Consider the following 14604-nt stretch of genomic DNA (forward strand, 5'->3'; position numbering starts at 1 on the left):
CCTCTTAGCAATATTAAAAATACGGAAGTGTGTTTGAATGTGCAGAAGTTTTTACTTAAAGTTTTTACCCAAAATAAATTACACTACGTCACTTACTTTGGATAGTTGAATTTGCAAAATTAAATGTAACAAACATCAATCACTCAGGATCGAAGGAATGGATTCTATTAATATTGCGTAGAAATAGCTTATAGAGCGAAGTAGGACGTTTTATAAAAACTACTTTTGAACAAAAAAAATAAATAAAGTTCGTTAAACCGAAGTATATCCTTTGTGCTATATTAGATTATATCAAATTTGATGAAATATAATTAATGTAATCATACTTGATTTGATACCATTTAAATAAATTATTATTTTTATTACGAAATATATAATTAAAACATTTTATAAAAAATATGATCACTGCGAAATTAGGACTATGTTTAAGCCAATAACTTCAAATATTCTTAAGAAATTTTGTCCGTGTGTTTAAAGGCATTTACTCACTTGTTCGTATGAAATAAATCTTTAAATATAAATTACCGCACCGTACTAAATATCATTTATTGTTATATAAGAATGTATGTAGAAGATTCAATACCATTATTTTTTTTTAAGGTTACGAAATAAAATAGGTCGATTTAAGTATTATTTACTCTGTGGCGTAATAGATCATCTTTTATTTGTTGGATAAGAAAAATATTTTGAATTTTCTTGGGGTGGAAGTAATTCTCAAACATAAATATCATCCATTTCCCAGCGAAGCAACGTGATGGATATGTTCCGCAATAAATCGTTAGGAAGGAAAAGAGATACTTGTCACACAATTTAACATAAACTCATCGTACTCGTACTCCAAATTTGAGCATTGTTATTGAACAATCATGATTTTAGTCTAAAATCTGTTTTCAACATAGAAGTATTCCACTTACTTATTATTTATCCGGAAAAAAAATGTTTACCACCTGTTCGGAAAGATCAGACCTCAGACCTGAGAAGAGGCGAAAGAAACTAAGCGGAACTTTTCCTTTTTATGCGATTACACAAGAAACCTACTTACCTAATACTATTAATTATCTGTCTTTGATGGCAATTGTGATGAGGATCTGTTCATCGAGTTAAACTACCGCAGTACTATAGCAAATCTAAGCTAATTTTTCATTTGTTTTGCTATCTTAATTTTTATATTAGTCTTTTCACGCACATTAGGATATATCATAAGCACGAGTGTCACTTATACTAATCCAAGTCTACAATTTTGCGTGGAGGGGGCGCGTCTTCCTGAGTAAATAGATCTATATAACTCATCATAATAAAATTAAGCATAGCGGCATGATTTTGGTACCTAAGTAATAAGTAACAGCTATATGATATAATAAAATGTATACTCATATTGTCATCTATACTAATATTGTCAAGAGGACAAATATGTGTGTTTGTATGTAAGGGGTAATCACCGAAACTAATAATTAAATTCTAAATTATCTTTCCATGTTCGAAAGCTACATTCGTGAATGGTTAAGAATAATACTGATATCAGCTGAACCTGCCGCTTCACCCGCGTGTAATTTATAAAATGTGAAATCTTTACCTATAGCACATAAACCGTTACCCCTATTTTTTCAAGGGCTAAATTAAAAAAGTAGCTTCCTCGGGACTCAAACTATACGGATATATTTCAAATTTAATCTAAACTGGTTCAGCGGTTTAAGCGTTAAGAGGTAAACAGAAAGAGAGAAAAAAACAGCCAGAGTTACTTTCGCATTTATAATATGTATTATTAGAAAGAGAGAAATATGTGTTTCACTATTCACTCGCTCCTCAATTTTTATAAGTAATGTCGCATTATAATATGTAGTTTATTACTTAAAATACTGTCAGTAGCTTACAACTGTTACACCCAATAACAACAAACTTAAAAGGTAATCATCAACAATTCCACTGTCGTCCTGCATTATCAGATCGACTTGATGATTAATAAAAATTAATTGCAATCAAAGAATTAATCCTATATTTGTTAATTAGTTACAAGAAAACTTTATTAGGCCTGTTAATTAAATACCACGTAACAAGAATAGTTGATGAATCGAATAAATTTGAGGCGCGAAATGTGCGTATATTAAAACACCTCATTCGCCTTCCCGTTAAGGGGTTGCGTTTAAACTAATTTATCTTCTCTTGATTTATAAAGGTTCCTTAATTAAAAGCAAAAATATCGGCACGACTCCTCCGAGGAAATTATACGAATTAAGAACATGGATTCCTTAGACTTGGACTTCTAATTGCTATTTAGTTTTTTCATTTAAATACTTACGATTTTTTTTACTGAATTAATCTAAAAATATATTTATTAATTATATGCATCACTGCTTAGTTATATCATGGATTTATTAGTTTAATTAAATCATCTTTAGTAATTATTAAATAGTATTATGATAAAACAAAAAAAAACAACTATGAAAATAATATTCTGTTATGGAAGCCAATACTTTCTAGTATTTTTGAAGAAATGTTGTAGTTAAAAAGTAGTTGTTGTAGTTGTAGTTGAAAAGTACTCAATATCACTTATCGTTATATAATTATATATGTAAAGTTAGTGAGCTAGTGTAAATACAGGCACAAGGGACATATAATTTTAGTTCCTATGGTTAGTGGCGCTTTGGGGAAGTAAGAAATTGTGTATATTTATATCAGGTAACCTATTTTCACCTATCTCAAAAACAAAATAAATATTCAAAACATTGCTATTCTGATAAATGCAAAATCCTCTTAAATTATGTACATATATTTAATATTAAACTCACACAATGTTTTATTTCACATGCTTATATATTTTATTACAATCAATCTCGATCATCAAATATTAATAGTATAATATGTCACTGTGATAAAACATAACTAGGTTTATAATATTTAAAAAAAATCCTTATGTTGATCCTCTAAAAAAAATACGCTGATATCCTTTTGGCCGGTTGTTTTTAGATCTGAGGTATATATTTCCAAGCCTAACTTGTAACGTTTTTTTTAACTAAGGCATTGTTTAAGTATTTATTTTTGCTGATTGTCATATAAAAATATATTTGAGAGAACCTTTGATTATTGACTGTCTAGGACTGTCTATAGACAGTCAAAACGCGTCGAAAGAAATTGTAGCCAACAGTTTTCACGCAAACCAAGATATGTATTATCTTGGTGGGCTCGGTTGTTTTAGTTGTGTTGTAGTGCATAACTCTAAGTGAGGAGTTTTGTTTATAACTCATTTTAAAAGAAAACGAATTTGGCTTTCATACTTGAACGTCATTAAAATATTTTTCAGAATATTAAATTATTAACAAAACTTATAGTTCGTTAGTTTTAATGAACTCCAATAACGAATGTGTACTTCAATTGCTAACATTCCGTTTTACTCGAAACATTTGCAAATTATTTAACCTATTCAGAGAATTTAATCGTTAATTGCCACATACTGTCTAAGGCGTCTGCGAGTTGTAAGACTAAAGAGTTATAGTTGAATCTAATGAACGATTACAATTGAAGCCAAAAATAAATCAATGTGTGCGTTAGCAAAAGACAATTATATTCATCCACACACACTTGTGTCAACGAAAGGAAATTTTTGGTAATAAATACTTTACACCCAAATTTTTTTATAAAAAACTTCAAGAAGCTGAAAGTATCTTATCATCAAAACAACATCGAGTTTTTCTTTTATTATCTTCAAAAATGTAAACAATACCTGTCAAAATCTGCTTATATTGTCTAAGAGCAAATAAAAGCAAAGACGACAGAAAGAAAAGAAAATTGATGACGAGAAATAATGAAATTAAAATATTCCGATATCTATAAATACTGTAATTATAATGGCCTCTTTCAGTTGTCACTCTTGCAAGCCTGTAGAATTTACGCTTTATTTTTCTGTTTGAATGGATGTAAATATGCGCGAGTTGTCCTAAACGATAGGATTTAAAAACGGTTTTCATACAACCCATGCGGATCTAAGTCCATTAATTATAGCTCAAATGATCATCAACTATAATCAAAACGTTTTTGGTAACACTCTAAAATAAAAATGATATCCTCTTTCAAACGATTAAGCGTAATGAGCATTTGTAGCATTAATGAAATATAAATTATCCACAGTCGTAAAACCTCACATGTAAAGCAATTAAGAGTTGACGCAAGCAGCTGCTAACTGTTATTCCGGAAGAATAATTACAAAAGATAAAACTCCTTTTTAAAATGTCTCATACTGAATAAATTACTGGGAAGTGTACTAATTGCCTACGTTTTTTTTACAGAAATAGGAAAGAAATAGCCGAAATTAACATTAAGCCTTTATGTAACAAGCAAATTCGAGAAACCTTTAGTAAACAATCGCTTTAAATAAAGTGTATAAATAACAAAAGATTTTCGCTTCCTGCATAAATTAAACTAAATGTTAACGAGTACTTGGGAACTTACAACAATAAAAATATAGAAAAAAAAATAAGAAAGAAACGTCGTATTGGAATAGTATAAGCGATCCCTATAAGCTTACTAAATTTCATCAATCGTATTATGAAAATCCTTTAGTCAATATAAGTGAGAAAGTCGAAACACAGCGCAAAATATGACTTTGAAATGTCAGAAAGTGAAATGCGACATCGACAATTATAATTATAACGTTTAACATATGTATAAAATAGCTTGAGTCATTTTTCCACATTTCACAAGTGAGATACGAAGTTCTTACAGAAAGACAATGCTCGTATCTTTTGTAGTAGTAACAATCAATCAAATTTGAATTAAAAAAAAAGTGTTCCAATTGGCAAAATGCATATTATTAAAATATATATATATAAAAAAAAACGCTGCAACCAAAAACTTCAAATCATATTTTGATTACATTTTCCATTGAAGCGTACCTAAATGATATTTTCCAATTTATAGTTGCCAAAAGGACTGCAATGTCTATTGTATTTATTAATATGCATGTAATGTAATCCATTTTAACGCGCTTCTCAAATTAAATGTCGTGTTTTATAAGAAATAAGTGTCGAACTCCACAGTTTTCCACCATTATAGTCCCGGCTGCTATAGTAGTAACTATTATTGGAACGAAGTTTTTTTACGCGACTAACAGTCGAGTGAACTAGCATTATACGTCACGTAAGGAAAAAGCATTGTACCCCTTCAGGCGAACTTTCCCTCTCTTTCTCTCTCTCTCTCTCTCTCTCTCTCTCTCTCTCTCTCTCTCTGGCTCTTTCTGTTAAATACGGTTTTGTATAAAATTATTTAAACTTATTCTTTGTTGTTGATTTAATTCATACCGGATTTTTAATAACAATTTTATTTCTTGTTATTGAATTATTCTTAAACGTCGTAATTTTTTTACGTTACGTTACGTTTACGTTATTTATTTAATTGTCTGTTATTTAATATATACTTTATAAAAGAAAGGACCATAAAATGTTCAAATTAATTGTAGATCTTATAAATATCTACAAAAAAGACCGCGACACACTATACCTATCTATGTCGAGTGAGGCACAACAACCATTTTTTTATTTAAATATCTTGAATTTTTTTTGGACTACATTTAAACGCATTTATTTTACTCATGCTATTAATCCTTATCAAAATAATTTCTCCCAGGAATTAAACAGTCAACGAAATAAACAATTTAATTATGCAGAAAGTACCGGGTGAAGTTAAGTGCTATAAATCCATAGACACCGTCACTAACATCGAGGACGCAGTGCACTACCTCCAGGAATTTTTAAATTCTCTGAACTCCGCTGGGCTACCACCTCATGAACTGTAGTTAAAACTTGGCACGCCGATAATGCTTCTCAGAAATGTAAGCCCCCCCCCAACATGTGTAATACAACACGAGACTTCTTATAAAGGAGCTAAAAGATAATTTAATAGTAGCGAAGATTATTAGAGCCGAGATGGCCCAGTGGTTAGAACGCGTGCATCTTAACCGATGATTTCGGGTTCAAACCCAGGCAGGCACCACTGAATTTACATGTGCTTAATTTGTTTATAATTCATCTCGTGCTCGGCGGTGAAGGAAAACATCGTGAGGAAACCTGCATGTGTCTAATTTCAACGAAATTCTGCCACATGTGTATTCCACCAACCCATTGGAGCAGCGTGGTGGAATATGCTCCATACCTTCTCCTCAACGGGAGAGGATGCCTTAGCCCAGCAGTGGGAAATTTACAGGCTGATTATGTTATATGTATGAAGATTATTATCACCGGCTCTGCAGCTGGTGAATTAGCTCATATACCAAGAATACAAATGAGTCCTCAAGTCCCAAGGCTCCAATTTCCAGTAAAAAATTCTTTCGCAGTAACGATAAAATAATCCCAGGGCCAAACATTCAAATTAGGAATTGAATGTACGAAAAGAACGTTTTACGCATGGGCAACTTTACATTGTCCTATCACGGGTCGGGGCTCCCGACCATCAGTATATTTTGTTACCTGAAAATAATTTAACGTCAAATGTTGTTTATAGAGAAGGTTTACAATAATCGCTTTAGTTATCTATCCTAAAAACAACGGATTGCACTCCGGGACTACCCGCAGAAGTGAAAACTTAGTATTAATTAAATTTAAATATTTTCATCATTAACAACTTCAACATCCACATAAAGGTAATCTATACCGCCTGCGGATAATGACTGCGTCGTCGATGTTAGTGTAGGTGTCTGTGAATTGACCTGGGAATCATTTTGCTAACCGTGTCTTTCCTGGGTAGACTTTTTGCAGCGGTAACCGATATCCACGCGGGCGGAGTCGCGGGGACCGCTATTAAACATATAAAAATATAATAAGCTTTGAATTTTTAAAAAATATTCAATGTACACCTACAGATTCGGTCGAAATTTTAAAAAAAATTGTCGGTAAATAAATTTACAAAATCAAAAATCAAGTCATAATATAACTATTTACATCACATCCACGATCTGTATAGTGTTATAAAGTTTACATAATTTTCGCAAAGTTTAAAAAATTCATCTTCTTCTATTTATTTAAAAAAAAATGTTTTTGTATCTTTATGGGTTATTTTGATTTCCGTTTGAGATACGCAATCCTGTCACAAAGCCGAAATCTACGCGGACGAAGTCGCGGGCAGAAGCTAGTACTTTATAACGAAAGCAAATTCATTCCAATCCACGACACACTTCTTTTTTCTTAATTCTGGTATGACCTCGCTTCTCCGAAATACAAAAAAAATCAATATCCACAATTTGATAACCTCCTTAATTTTTTAGGTCAATTCGGTTGGTAGGTAATTCGAAGATGTAATCTTCCATATTCTAAAAGGTAAAGTTTGTAAGTATGGATGTAGGATGTGTTATCCGAATTCACTCATCCGTTTTCATCATTTATTTCATCAAAATTTATATTGAATCTTCAGAATAGACAAATATATATACTAACCCGATAAAATAAAAAGACTTGAAAAGGCTGGAGACTAATTTTACAACGTAAGTCGACTAAAACGTTTCACCAATTCCCTTATAAAAATACCAATGTTCCTCTGATTATGAACATATTTTTACTGCGCAAAACATTATTGAATAAATAAAAGTTAACCACGATTGGCTCGGAATTTGCTGGATAAATTAAATTGAAACTTTGGAAAACTTTTTTTTTTCGAGATACGATCTTTGCGCAAATTGGTGTTTACGAACTTTCGTCCCAGTTTGATTTGCAAGTTGAGATATCTTTTATTTAACATTTATATCGGGTGGGTTAGTTTTATTGCAATAATATTTTATTGTGATAACTAACTTTCATTTCTTACAGGCTAAAGATTTTTACATTATTTGCCTGAAAAATTAGTAAGTATTTATTGTCCTACCAAATTTTGTCCATAGTACACCAAAAATATTACGTTTAACGTCTTATAGAAGTTCATAAATCAGATCTATCCCCTTTATATTTGTACTAGCAAAAACAGGCGGACGTTGCTCTGTCTGTCAAGGCGGACTAATTGTCAAGGCGAATGGTATTGAAGTTGAACTGCTGCTGCAATCTAAAAACCTTCTACATATGTAAATACGTTTAAGTACCAACTTACATGATAATCGGTATTTTTCTTTCCAGGAATGTTTCGTTTCTTTTCTTCTTCCTTCTTCTCATCTTTCTTTCGAATTCTTTCGAAGCCAACATCCATTTTCATTAACTAGTGTTCGCGCAATGATCGTAATTATTTTAAATTTAACTAAATGTTACGAACTTATTATTTTAATCACTCAAACTGCACAACACTTTATTTTTCACTAATACACTTTACTTTTTCATGTTAATTATAATTATAATTAAAATCCCTTACAACTTTTATAAAATAGGTATTTATTTGTCAGCACGCCTTTATTGTTCGTATCTAGCCAAACGTTAGGCCGGTTGTCCGACTTTAATTAATAAGCTTAATTTCTAGTCAAAATAAGAACCATATTATTAATCAAATAAATATTTAAATCTAAACGGAAATAATCATTTTAAATACTAAAATATTTGTAGGATATAATTTGAAACAAACAAACGATGAATCAAAATCTAAATATCTAAAGTCGGTAACATAAGTAATCATATTCGCCTGTTTCGTACTTTTTGAAGTTATACTTCTATTGGAGCGTTATGAAAAATATATTCGAGTTAATATAGACTACACACGGTATGAAAACCACATGACAAAGTTCGTTCTCGTCGTTCGAAATAGATAAAATTACACATTATCTTATTTTACAACGTATGTTTACAATTTTAAATTGTTTAGATTTCAATTTGTGAGTGAGTTTTCGCCACTACTATAACACAGTAATGGTTTAAAAAGATGATATTACATTTATAATAATAAGAATATTAATTTTATTATTAATAAGTGAATTATTATTATTTTATTCTAATTAATTATTTGCATGCAATGAAAAACTATTTTTAATTACGAAGTAGTACTTTTTTTCTACTTTCATTTAAGAAAAAATATTGTTAGCTGTAGAGCTCTTCAATTGTCAAACGAAAAAAAAATCTGTTGACAAATACTAGATAAAAGAGTACTGACAGTTCTGAAACGTAACGTATACAAATACAAATAAAAAATACGTGTATTGTACGTGTAATGTATTGATTTTTCGTCGTGGTTAAATAAATTGTATTATACTACGAAACATATAATTATTCATAACTCAATAGCGGCATCATGTACGACACGCAGAGCATTTTTAATAACGACACTTTATTGATTAAAATTTTTCGAAATAATATTCTTGGTAAACAAACAAAGTATTTACTTTTAATATTATACTGTAAAAATATAACATCATGCATCAAAAGTTCTGAATTAAGTAAGTTAAATTAAAATATTATAACAGTTTTAAAACGACATTTAATTTCGTTTTAAACGTCCTTTTAGAACCTTATATTTTATTATAAGTAGGAAAGTGCTTTTGCAGCAAAACAATCAACTTGCCGCCTTGTTTAAACGCCTCTGTTAATTTATTATTATTTGATTATTAATTCCGGGACCCCGTCGTTGGATTTCCATAATAAAAGACGTAGCCGCCAAATTTTGTTAGTTACAAAGTAGTAAATTTTTAACCAAACGTTTGGCCACGTTTTGTTTTGCTGAAAATATCTGATAAGGTTATTTTGTGAAAATAAAACGTGACAATTCAACCTCTTTGTTCGTTTAACGTTACCTAAATTGTTTTTTTTTTTTAGTTAATGTATTAAGAGTTACAACTTTCATATAGTTCCGTCTTACAGTTTCCAGATTTTGACTAAAATCAATCCAACACATTTTTAAAATTAGAATTGTTTACAATCTGAAAAATGTCCGATAATTTCAAAAAATTATATAATTTATAAAATCCTACAAGAATTATAAAAGTGTATCACGCGAAAGTTGCTTATGCTTATTTTGATCAAATTTTGAATAGAGACAGCATTTACCCAGATTTAATATATCTAAGGCTATTTAACATATACCAACACAACAACCCCGTCGTCCACACGTGTAGGCGAAGCAGCGTTCAGAAGCTAAATGAATAAATAAAAATTACAAATATGTATATATAGGACATGTATATTTTTAAAATAAAAATTGTCAAGCATTTCTGATTTAACTCTGTATCCAAGTATTACCTACAGAACGATATACACTTTGAGTACCAAATAACTAACATTTGACCGTTTAAATAACTAAAATTCACAAAACCGCATACAAATATTTAAAGTTAAATTGATATTATTTTTGTAAAACTTATAATAATAATCGTAAGAATTAAAATCATTTAACGCTTTAGCATAAATGTGACCCATTTGCAAAGTGACTAACAATTTCGTATTCAATAATAAAACGCTAGTCAGCAAAACAAAATGGCAGAATACTTGCACTATCATCAGTTTGCCGCATCGTCGTTAATCCAATCATGAACACGTGACACAAGTTTGTCCTTTAATTAAAAAATGTTTCACGTATTTGTTTTTGTAACTGACATTGAAAGGAATTTTTATCATTCACTAGCTATGTCCGCAATGTGTATGAGTGGATTATTGAGTTATTAAAATATTAATCTACTGGATGAAATCACTCGGGTAAAATAAATAAAACTCAACAAATTCAGTTTATCATTTATTAATAATTTATGCACGAAATTATTATTTGGATCACACTTACTGAACGCATCCGTAAACGTCAAACATGGCTGCCGGTTGAACTTCATGTCATTGAATATTATGGATTTAATATCGAAATATCCGGATTATACGAATTTTGCGGATATATGTTGTCGACTAAAAAAAAAAATTATTTTTTAACTATCTATAATTCTGGATAGGTTTCGATGGGGTCTATCTTAGACCTGCACGAAATTATTACTATAAATATATTTCATTTGAAACTTACGTGCATTAAAATTCATTAAACTGTTAGATATATTTTCTTTCTTTTTTTAAAGATTATGAACATATTTTTAATACGATATCATATATCTATTAGCACGACTAGTAGGTAAGGCTAATTCATATGCCGTGACGGCAGATGACATGACAATTACTTATGACGTCATACCTTAATCCTTGACTTAATCGCTAAACGTTTCAATGTAATATTATAAAATTACGAAATATATATTAAATTTATTTCATTAACGAATCTGAGTTTTTATTTCTTCTACTGCATATTTACTTATTGGTTTTATTTAATTATACATTTAAATTTCAACATTACACATCAGGCCCGCGTCTCGTGGCGGCCGATATATAAAAATAAATAATAAATATTTTTTTTTGTGTTAAAGAGTGTTTTTTTTAATAAAATTTTAATACGTTCACACGTCGTTATTTAACTTTAAAGGTTAGTGTTGTATTTGCGTCTTTTCTTTTACATACAATACAATAATCGTAGGTTAGGTGACAGGTAAAGGTAACGCCAGTCATATCAGGCAGTAGGTAATTTTAAATAATGATGGTCGACTGTAACAAGTTAGCAGAAAGGCCAGAAGAACTCAGTTTATTTCAATGTAATTCAAAATGAACATAACATATTTATTTAAGCATTTTTCTGCTTATCTTCAATATACATGATTTTTTTAATAAATTATCAGTAAACAAAGAGTCCTTGTTCTATCAAACCGAATATCCCTCGTTGATTATACGGCAACGAATGTTTTTTTCTCATCCATATGTTTATACTATGATAATACATGTTCGCTTCTTCAATATATTTTAAGGTCGTCCTTCATATAGAAATAAAAACAGCCTTTGTAACGTGAGTAACAATTGTTTTTTTAGCGCAAATTGCGTGGTGTCCAGTGTAATGGACGATCGATAGTAACTCAATTTTTCAACATTGTTGTCGCGTTTCCATCAAAGAGCGTACTGTTGCCAATAAAAATAGCATATTGTCAATCGCATTTGAACCGCAATGGTTGACAAATTGAAAGCAATTCTGATGGGAGCGTTTCGGTAAATGTTTACATTATTTAGTTTTAAATGAAACTTCTTCATTTATATTTTTCAATTGATTGTATATTATAAATACGGACACGCAAAAATAAAAAACAAGTATACGTATATTTTAGACATATTTAATAGTCTCCGTTTGAATAAAATTATAATGACTCCGATTTTTAATGTCGGCAGATCTTTTTTTCATTTTGAATTTTTTATAATTATAAATACTGATATTTAGATACATACGTATGTAGGTATGTATGTATTTGTATGCATATGAATGTATGTAATCATAAGCGTTTCATTGCAACGCTCAACACAATCTTTATATCAACTCAACTCAATTTCCCTAAAATTATATTCAACGGAGCTATATAAATATAAACAGACATTTGTATGCGTGAGTGATCCCGTGACACCCCACCATGGTGGAGGTATTAGTGGGTAGTTTGGTATTCAGTGAGAATTCCCACATAGCCAATCAATAAAAGCAGTTTTCAGGAAAAAAAGACTGACTTCAAATACGAAATAAAATAGCTATATAAGATTTTAAATTAACGTTAAACACGGGATATTTACCATGTTTTTTATTTTTATTTGGTGGAGCTCGATATTTCGACATCATCTACGAATGTCTTGTACACGAGACTCTCGTAAATTGTAAATATCCCGTATTAAATACTTGTAGTAATAAAATAGCTATGTTTAGTTTCTACTTTTATGTACAATTCAACGTTTTATCAGAAAATAAATATACAGAAAGATATTGCACTAATGTAACATATTGTTATTTGTGTACGACTAGACTAAGACTTCTCTGCTTTTAAGCAAAAGGTTTGATGCTAATTTCACCACGGTGCTCTAATTATAGACTGTGGATAAACGAAATTAAATGTATTAACTAAGACTTCCAATTTTTCCCTCTTTAATTTCCTTCGCAGCTATCTTTATCTTTATATCTATATAAAGATAAATTAAGCAAATTAAAATTCAGTGATATTTACCTGAACCCGCAATCTTCGGTTAAAATTCAAGTGTTCTAACCACTGGACTATATCGCCTCTACTGCGGCATCATGCTGTATTTATTAAATAACTTCATTTCCATATATAATTAAATTATTAACGTTTGAAAGCGAGTAGCGATATTTTCAATTAATTGAAAATATAAAACATAATAGCCGAATAATAAATCGAATCGGTTGAAAATAAGCGTTTTAATGCATTTATTATTACGCTTTTTATCCATTTCATTTATCAATTATCGTGATTAATGAGTTCAGTACAATTTCAGAATAACGAATTATGATTTAAAAACATTGTACCCATATTTCAACGTTTTGTGTATAAACGGCCTGGAATGGTCCAACTGCTGGGGGATGTTATATTTTGTTGATGGAGCAGTGCGGTTTGATTAACACACATGCAAGTTTCCTTTCTTCCTTTCTTCCTATCTTATGATAAGTGGTCACCACCGCCCGTAGACATTAATCATACCTTCATCATCCAAGCACCACCAACCTTAAAAGCTAAGATGTTTCGACCCTTGTGCTTGTAGAATGGCTCACTGAACACACAATGAAAATCCGTGGCATATCCGCTTGGTCATCTTTTTTCTTAAATTGCACAGTGATATAATTTTTGATTCCATTCGATTGTTAGGCATAAAAAGTCTACGACCTTCCTTGGGGTTCAAACTTGTTTCATACCAAATATTATCAAATGTGATTCAGTGGTTTGGCCATGTATGAGTAACAGACGGACATACAGAGTTACTTTTGCATTTATAATTACTATAAATAATGTCTCATTAATAACTTCGAAAATTATCGTACATACTTAATAGCAATTATTATGAAAAGAAGCGAAATTTAATTTGTACATAATTTTAAAGGCACCGTCCCTCACGTATGAACATAAACGAGTTAGGCTAACTTGGACACAGACAATATATTATATAAAATAATTTAATTTATTGTTAGATAAACAATACAAATATTGAAACAAGTATTTACTTAACTGTATATATTTTAATGAAACATTCGTAAATCCAATTTATTTTTGGTTTGCGTTGTGATTTCAAACGTCAATTTGAGTTTAAGTAAATACAATATTGATATGAATAAGTTACTACAGTCATTGGAGTGTTTAATCTATACATTACTCAATGGAATATACAATATTTATGTATTTATAAGAATTCTTCGTTTGTGTAGTGGCTAGCATATAAGGCTACAGACGCCGAGGTCCTAGGTTGAAACAGGTCGGGACAATAATAGTTTGTTTTTTTTAACGAGAGATTCTCATTAACAGATTAGTCTGGATTATTCTAGATGTTGTCAGTGTTTACACTTTCTTGACTCAGCGCGTAAAGTAGTTAATATTGCGCTTTAAGTATAATATTTATAGTTGTGTCGGATTTGCCGTTCTATCAGTTTATGAGAATCAAGGGATTGTGATTGTGAGAATGCACTATACCGTAAAATGTTCTGGTGTTGGTGGTGGAATAAATCAAACTGAATTATCTCTAGACTCACCATCGTTTAGTCCGTGAATATTTCACAGTAAAGCCTTTTCATTTAAAAAAATGGAAATCACATTTCGTCGTAAACTGTCGCAGTTATGAAACATTATGATCGTATTAATTCAGCAAAACATTTTTACAT

The 14604-nt window shown here is 30.3% G+C and overlaps 1 protein-coding gene across 7 annotated transcripts in view; it reads left to right on the forward strand.

Moving 5' to 3' along the window:
- LOC113398560 (protein unc-13 homolog B) overlaps positions 1-14604 on the forward strand; it is a 307486-nt gene that overhangs the window by 281608 nt on the left and 11274 nt on the right. The gene's annotated exons all lie outside the window — the stretch shown is intronic.

Source organism: Vanessa tameamea, chromosome 14 (genome assembly GCF_037043105.1).
Source record: "Vanessa tameamea isolate UH-Manoa-2023 chromosome 14, ilVanTame1 primary haplotype, whole genome shotgun sequence".
In the NCBI taxonomy this organism is placed as follows: domain Eukaryota; kingdom Metazoa; phylum Arthropoda; class Insecta; order Lepidoptera; family Nymphalidae; genus Vanessa; species Vanessa tameamea.